This window comes from Myotis nattereri, assembly GCF_964212035.1.
Source record: "Myotis nattereri genome assembly, chromosome: 5".
Classification (NCBI taxonomy): Eukaryota; Metazoa; Chordata; class Mammalia; order Chiroptera; family Vespertilionidae; genus Myotis; species Myotis nattereri.
Window position 1 is genome coordinate 88,594,680 of NC_138080.1, and position 6,745 is coordinate 88,601,424.

Sequence of the window (6,745 nt, forward strand, 5' to 3'; positions counted from 1 at the left end):
GTGCAGACTGTGGCAAACCGTGGAGACCATGCTCCGCTCAAGGGAACAACCCCGCCGCAGCTCCAGTGATTGACACTAAGCAGGACCTAGAGCTCCCGTATCTTTTAAAATTCCAACAAAAATCCAGATTTGTGTTGGGGTGTGTGTATATAAAATTGTTAGTGAATTAAAATGCCTTAACATTATAATAATAAAATCTGCCTCCCCCCCCCCCAAAAAAAATGTGGCTGATTTCAAGCTAAGAGCTGCTTGTTTGCTACCCCTGGCATAGTGGTTGAATTTTTCTGATCTATATTTCCTAAAATAAATCACTTAAGCTATCCCAAGCCTCAGTTTCTGCATCTAATTTATTTAATAACAGTATTTAATCTAATTTATTTAAATTATAGGATTTTGGCAAGAACTAAATGAGGGAATGATGGTATAGCTGTAACCCCTTTAAAATGCTGCTTTGGCTCTAACTGGTTTGGCTCAGTGGATAGAGCGTCAGCCTGCGGACTGAAGGGTCCCAGGTTCGATTCCAGTCAAGGGCATGTACCCTGGTTGCGGGCATATCCCCAGTAGGGGGTGTGTAGGAGGCAGCTGATCGATGTTTCTCTCTCATCGATGTTTCTAGCTCTCTATCCCTCTCCCTTCCTCTCTGTAAAAAAACCAATAAAATATATTTTAAAAAATAAATAAAAATGCTGCTTTGTTATCAAGTTGTCTTTGATATCATTTTATTAAGCTATGCTGCATATTCGTAGAAATGATTGCAGCACATTACATAGAATGAATCATTGCAATGCACTCTGTACTCACATGCGTGTTCTCCACCAGTGGAGGCTCCAGAACCAGCTGTGTGGAAGAGATGCATCAAGGTGTGTAGTTTGCCCTGCTGTTAATTTCCTTCCTGCCATTTATTTTGCATTCTGGCAACCAGTGCTGACCCGTAATAGCTGATCAAGATCGGGCAGGTGACAGCGCTGGGTCCCCCTAAGGGCGACAAAGGAAAGGTGTCTATCTCCAGGCTGAAGTGCAAGTGCTCCAGGAGGCTTCCAGGAAGCGGCCGCAGCCCAGAGGATGCAGATGAACTGGAAGCGGGGTGCTGACCTGGGGAGGTACAAAGGACATCCCCGCAGCCCAGGCACTTCAACCAGAAATTGAATTAAGGGAAATTGTAATTAAGGACATAGGATGGTCTCAAGGAATTTGAAGAGCATGGAACGGCAATAGCCAATGAGCGATGTATGCAAGCATATCGAAGGAGTATGTCCCACAGACCTTAATTTACCCAGCAATCCCATTTCCAGAAATTTCCACTTTGCGCTAAATAGAGATAATGCTAAGTGTTTCTGTATGGATGCTGGCCCCAAAACATCAGCTTTTATTGTTATTTGTTTGATACAGTTAGATTATAAGATACATATTAGAAGGTGATAAAATGTGAGGCTGCAAAGGTGGATGACCAGAGATCAGATTACAAAAGGTTGCAGAGGCTATGCAAGGGAGTTGAGAATTTCTCCAGAGTAGGGAACACACAGAAGGATATCAAGCGGCGTCTTTATCCCCTTTGTTAAATGTGGCATACAACCTTTAGTTACCACTTTCACTCAACGATAGAATAATTGGCAAGAAGCTGAAATACATTTAGGGGATGTTTTTAGTTCTCTCCAGTGTGACAACGCATCTACCGAATGCAATCTTTAGAATCTGCCTTTAATGAACAGCATATGTTTCAGGGGAGACATGAAATTTAGGTCCTATATGCTCTCCTTAAGCAATGACACTGAACTTTGCATACTGTGGCTGCTCTAAGACAGCATCAGCAGAAGACAAGGACAAAGAGACATCAGAAGAATGTCATCTCCACACACTTGAGCCACAAGCTAGTTAACAGACACCAGAAGTGATTCAAAGGGTGTATTAGTTCTGTTTCCTGCCCTCTGAGAACAACAGTTGATGGAGGCAAGACAGGGCAAGAAGTGGGCGGTGGCAGAGAAGGAAGCTGCATTTTGCTGATGGAAATAGCTTCCAATAAGGTCAAACCCACAAATACTAAATTGTTAGTCCCAAAAAGATGATTTCTAACCCTTGCTATGATAAAGTTCTCAGCATTCTTGCTTCAGTTTCTCTCCTTATTTCTGGATATAGTACAAAAATGAGTAGAGAACAAATGCCTTTGCGAGATGTTCTCCCTGGCAGTTTCTAAATGTCCTCACCCCAGAACCACAAAGGGCACAGGAGGAAATGAACATTGACTGAGCTCCTGCTAACCTGCTATCGGCTGGGTATTCTCCTTACGTTGAACTTGGAAATTGTCCAGTCTCTTCCCTACACTTCCCCCTCTCCACAGCCATCTGTCATTATCTCTCTAAAGCAGGAAGATTTTGAAGATAGCCAATGGCCAGATCGTTGCACAATGAGTATCTTTTGTTGTTATTGTTGTTGCCCCACGTCTAGAATCCCGTAAGTGGCCTCCTGCATCCCCTGTTCCAATTGATATCTAACAAATTAAGCAACTCACTTGAAAAACGCACTGCTGAATCCCCCGGAGGGGACAGAGGTCTGATTGGAAGAGCAGGAGATTGGACAGGGCTCCTGCACAGCGAGCGCCAGAACAGCATGTTCTGTCTCTTTCACTCCAGAGAAGTTGCAGGTGAGCGTCCTGGAAGGCAGCTGGGAAGTGAGGACAATGTGCAACTTATTAAAATTATTGAGAAGGCTTTTCCCTCTGCATCTATTGTCCATGGGTCATGGCTGGGCACCAGGTGGCAGAAAAGGATTCTCTAATATTCTTTCATATAAAATAGTCTCCGTGTTCTCGTAAGTCACAGAGGTCCTCAGAGGCAATGACCACTGGAGGGGTTTGTTCTGACAACCTAACACACAATATAAATATGAGTGAGATGATTATTTAAGACATATTGCTAGGAATGCTGTAAGCTAGAAGCTGAGAATGGCCTACTCTTTATCCATCATTACTTCTTTTTAAAAAAAATATATTTTACTGATTTTTTACAGAGAGGAAGGGAGAGGGACAGAGAGTTAGAAACATCGATCAGCTGCCTCCTGCACACCCCCTACTGGGGATGTGACTGAAACCAAGGTACATGCCCTTGACCGGAATCGAACCCGGGACCCTTGAGTCCACAGGCCGACGCTCTATCCACTGAGCCAAACCGGTTACGGCCCATCATTACTTCTTCCTTAATAAACCTGATCCTGTTAGAGGCATCAATGTGTCCTGTTGCCAAAGAACTTTTTCAAGCCTCACCTTGAGATAGGGGTAAGGTAACTAGGTTCTGGATAAGGCTATCAGGAGGGGTACTAAGTTAGGAGGTTCTTTTGCTTTTTTCCCTTTCATCTTTCTTCCTGCCTGGAATATAAACTTGATATATGGAGCCACAGTGGCCATGTTGCACCTTGAAGGTGGAAGTCACATGCCAATGATGACAGAACAAAGGGATAGAAGAGGCCTAAGCCATGGATTGTATCCTAGGACCACTGTAACAATGCCAGGCTGCCTATAATTAAGAGAAAAATAAATCTCCATCTTGTTAAATCATGTTATTTCAGGTTCTGTTATTAGCACCCAAATTCAGCTCCTAACATCTTCTAGGTCAGTGGTTCTCAACCTTCTGGTCCTTTAAATACAGTTCCTCATGTTGTGACCCAACCATAAAATTATTTTCGTTGCTACTTCATAACTATAATGTTGCTACTGTTATGAATCGTAATGTAAATATCTGATATGCAGGATGGTCTTAGGCGACCCCTGTGAAAGGGTCGTTTGACCGCCAAAGGGGTTGCGACCCACAGGTTGAGAACCACTGTTTTAGGTGGTAAAATAAGAAAAGCAGGGCCAAAAAAATTTCAAACAAGATGTGAAAAAAAAATTAAAAAGAACATAACATTTAAATTCTATCATTTTTAGGGCACACTGAATTATCTGTGGGGAGGAACTTACTAAGTAAGATGTGCCAAGTGACTAGTGGAGAGGAATTTCTTGTAAGAGAAAGCCGTAAGAGTCCAGCAGATTTGACCTGTGGCTTGCAAACACTTTGCCCTTTATGGAGATTACAAACCTGCATTATTTATCACCATTGAATTTGCCTACCAGATAGGAGAATCGACTGATCTTTGGAAAGTGTTTCTCTTGTGGGACCTGGGAGACCTCTGAATCCATTTCATGAAAAATGAAAGGAGACAGCATAACAAGTTCAAGTTCATTTAAGTCAACATCAATGCCAGTTTCTCCAGAAGAGGCAGGAAAAAGACCAGCAGAGAGGAAGGTAATAAAAAGCTCTTGGCTCTGCTTTCCTAATTACCCCTAATCCAATAAAGAGCTGGGCCTCTTACAAATGCTAATTAAGTAAGCCCCCTACCAGTCAAGTGATAAATCCAGGAAGAGCCCTCCCTGGTAAAAGTATAGACAGTGGCAGAGCAGGGCAGGCTGGAAATAGACATCTGAGTACGCAGTCAGTGTTTGAAGTCCTGGAGGGTCAGCTGGGCAGGGAAAAGCACGACTAGGCCTGTGAAAACAAGGAGAATCCTGTATGGAGTTGGGAAACCAGAAATCGGCGGGTGTGAAGCCAGTGCCCATCTCTTCACACTGCCCGGCCATCCAGTTTTCAGCTTCCACCTCGCAGTGGAATAAGCGAATAAGCGGATTGCTCCCTAATGCCAGAATTCTTGACCTCCCGGAGCTCTTCCAAATTCCACCTGCGGCCTCTTTCAACCACCAGGAAGTAGCACACCCACTTGTCAGAAAGTCTCACCTCTGGGTGCTGTCCTGTTTTCATGCTTCCCAAATTGTGTTCTGCTGAATCGGCCCTGATGCTCTGGGTTGCGAATAAAAGAAAATTCAACTTAAAGTAGCTTAAAAGGCACAGGGAATGTCTCATTTCTGGTTCCCTCACTGCAGAGTTCAAAGGTCTGTCAACTTCAGGCATTGATTTAAGATTAAGGCTCTGGTTCCATTTCTCTGCAGTTTTCTTGGTGTTATTCTTATCTGTTTGTTTTGTCCTCTGACCGGTTTCTATCATACAGTAACAAAATGCTACATCAGTTCCTGGTGACACTACCATCTATCACAGCATCCAAAGAAAGAGGCAGTGCCTCTTCTCCCAGATGAATCAAAAATGCCTTGAGCTTCACCTGTAACAGACAAAATGAGGTTAGGCACACACTCTTGCAAAATGTTCACTCAGACCCAAGAAATGGTGTATGAATCAGCCTACGCTAAGCTGTGCTGTGGTGACAAATGACCCTAAAAACCCCAGTGGTTTGCAAAGCAACAACTGTTTTATTTTTCGTTCAACTTGCACATAGGCTGTTAGAAAACAAGCGAGACTTCACCCATGTCCTCTTCATTCTGGGAGTAAGGCCAAAGGAGCACACGTTTCTAGGGCATGTTAATCTGTGGCGAGGGAAAAGGATGATGGCAGAACCACATGCTGGCTCTTAAAATTTCCACTTGGAAGTGGCACATGTAATTTCCACCCACATGTTGAAGGGCAAAGAAAGTCATTGCCTCAGCCTGTTGCCAGCAGGATGGGAAGTAAAATCATTCTGTAGGAGAGTCCAGATGGAATGAGCTTGATATAGTTTGAATATAATCTACTATTGCAAATGCCATATGATGATTGATTTAAACTGGGATGCTCATCTCTGACCCAGTTATTAGGCAAGGTAATGGATAGGATTGAACTTTTGGGTTTACATCAATCAAATCTTACTCCCTGAGGTCGGCGTAGCCATGGCGACTCGTGTCCTTTCCACCTGTGTCCACTGCCTACCTGCGGCCTTGGTGTCGCTGCCCCAGCTTCCCACGTTGGCCACAGCCCGGCCGCTCAGACCATGCTGCGCCCCTCGGGAACCCAGTGAGGCCCAGGGCTCCCAGCTCCATGCTGGAGCAGGTACCAGGCAGTTACACAGCTGTGCCACCACTATAGTGACGCGCCCTCTGATGTTAGAGGGGATCAAGGACAGTGTTCTTTATGTCTTGCCACTACGACAGGATTGGCCCAGAGCTGCTCTCAGTAAGTTCCCATTTTAGAAAAGACCTGGGTTTAGACAATTTGGACCAAGTGGAGATTATCATGGCTCTGGAGGACAAATTTGGGTTTGAAATTCCTGATATAGATGCGGAGAAATGGATTCCCCACAAGAAATTGTAGATTACATTGCAGATAAGAAGGTTATGTATGAATAGAGTATGAGACCCTTTTCTTCACCGAGAGGAGACGCGAAGATACAGGCCAGTGTCTGGCCACCAGAACGTGTTTTGGCATCATTGCTGACATCGACAGAGCAATTCTGTTTACACTTGTATTTAAATTGTCTAAGTGTTTGTGCCCTTTGAAAATAAATCTAAAAAACAACAACAGCAGCAACAACAACAAAACATAACAAAAGCCTACTCCTCTAAGTGGGAATGGAGTCAACCACATTCAGACCACAGGGTCTACTTCACCTACCGATAGACAGGACAGTGTGGGTCCTCATTTTACAGGTGAGAAAACGGAAGCTTACCTCTTTCAGATTATAGAGCCAGAATTCAAAGCCAAGTCATCTAAATTGATACTCCATGTTTTCCATTGTACTAATGACTTTGAATTTGGTACTGCTCTATCCAACATTCACTTGACTAACAAACTTAGCTACTAACATGTGCAGAAGTCATATTGAAAATTCACTATTTTTATAAAATAATTCATAGGTGTAAAATCTGAAAAGTCTTATAATTTGGAGACAAAGTCAG

General features: G+C 43.6%; 1 pseudogene across 1 annotated transcript; it reads left to right on the forward strand.

Moving 5' to 3' along the window:
* Window positions 1–5,740: 5,740 nt before the first annotated feature.
* Window positions 5,741–6,196, forward strand: LOC308519137 (acyl carrier protein, mitochondrial-like; annotated as a pseudogene). Its single transcript has one exon. The product of its transcript is annotated as an acyl carrier protein, mitochondrial-like (transcript).
* Window positions 6,197–6,745: the final 549 nt, after the last annotated feature.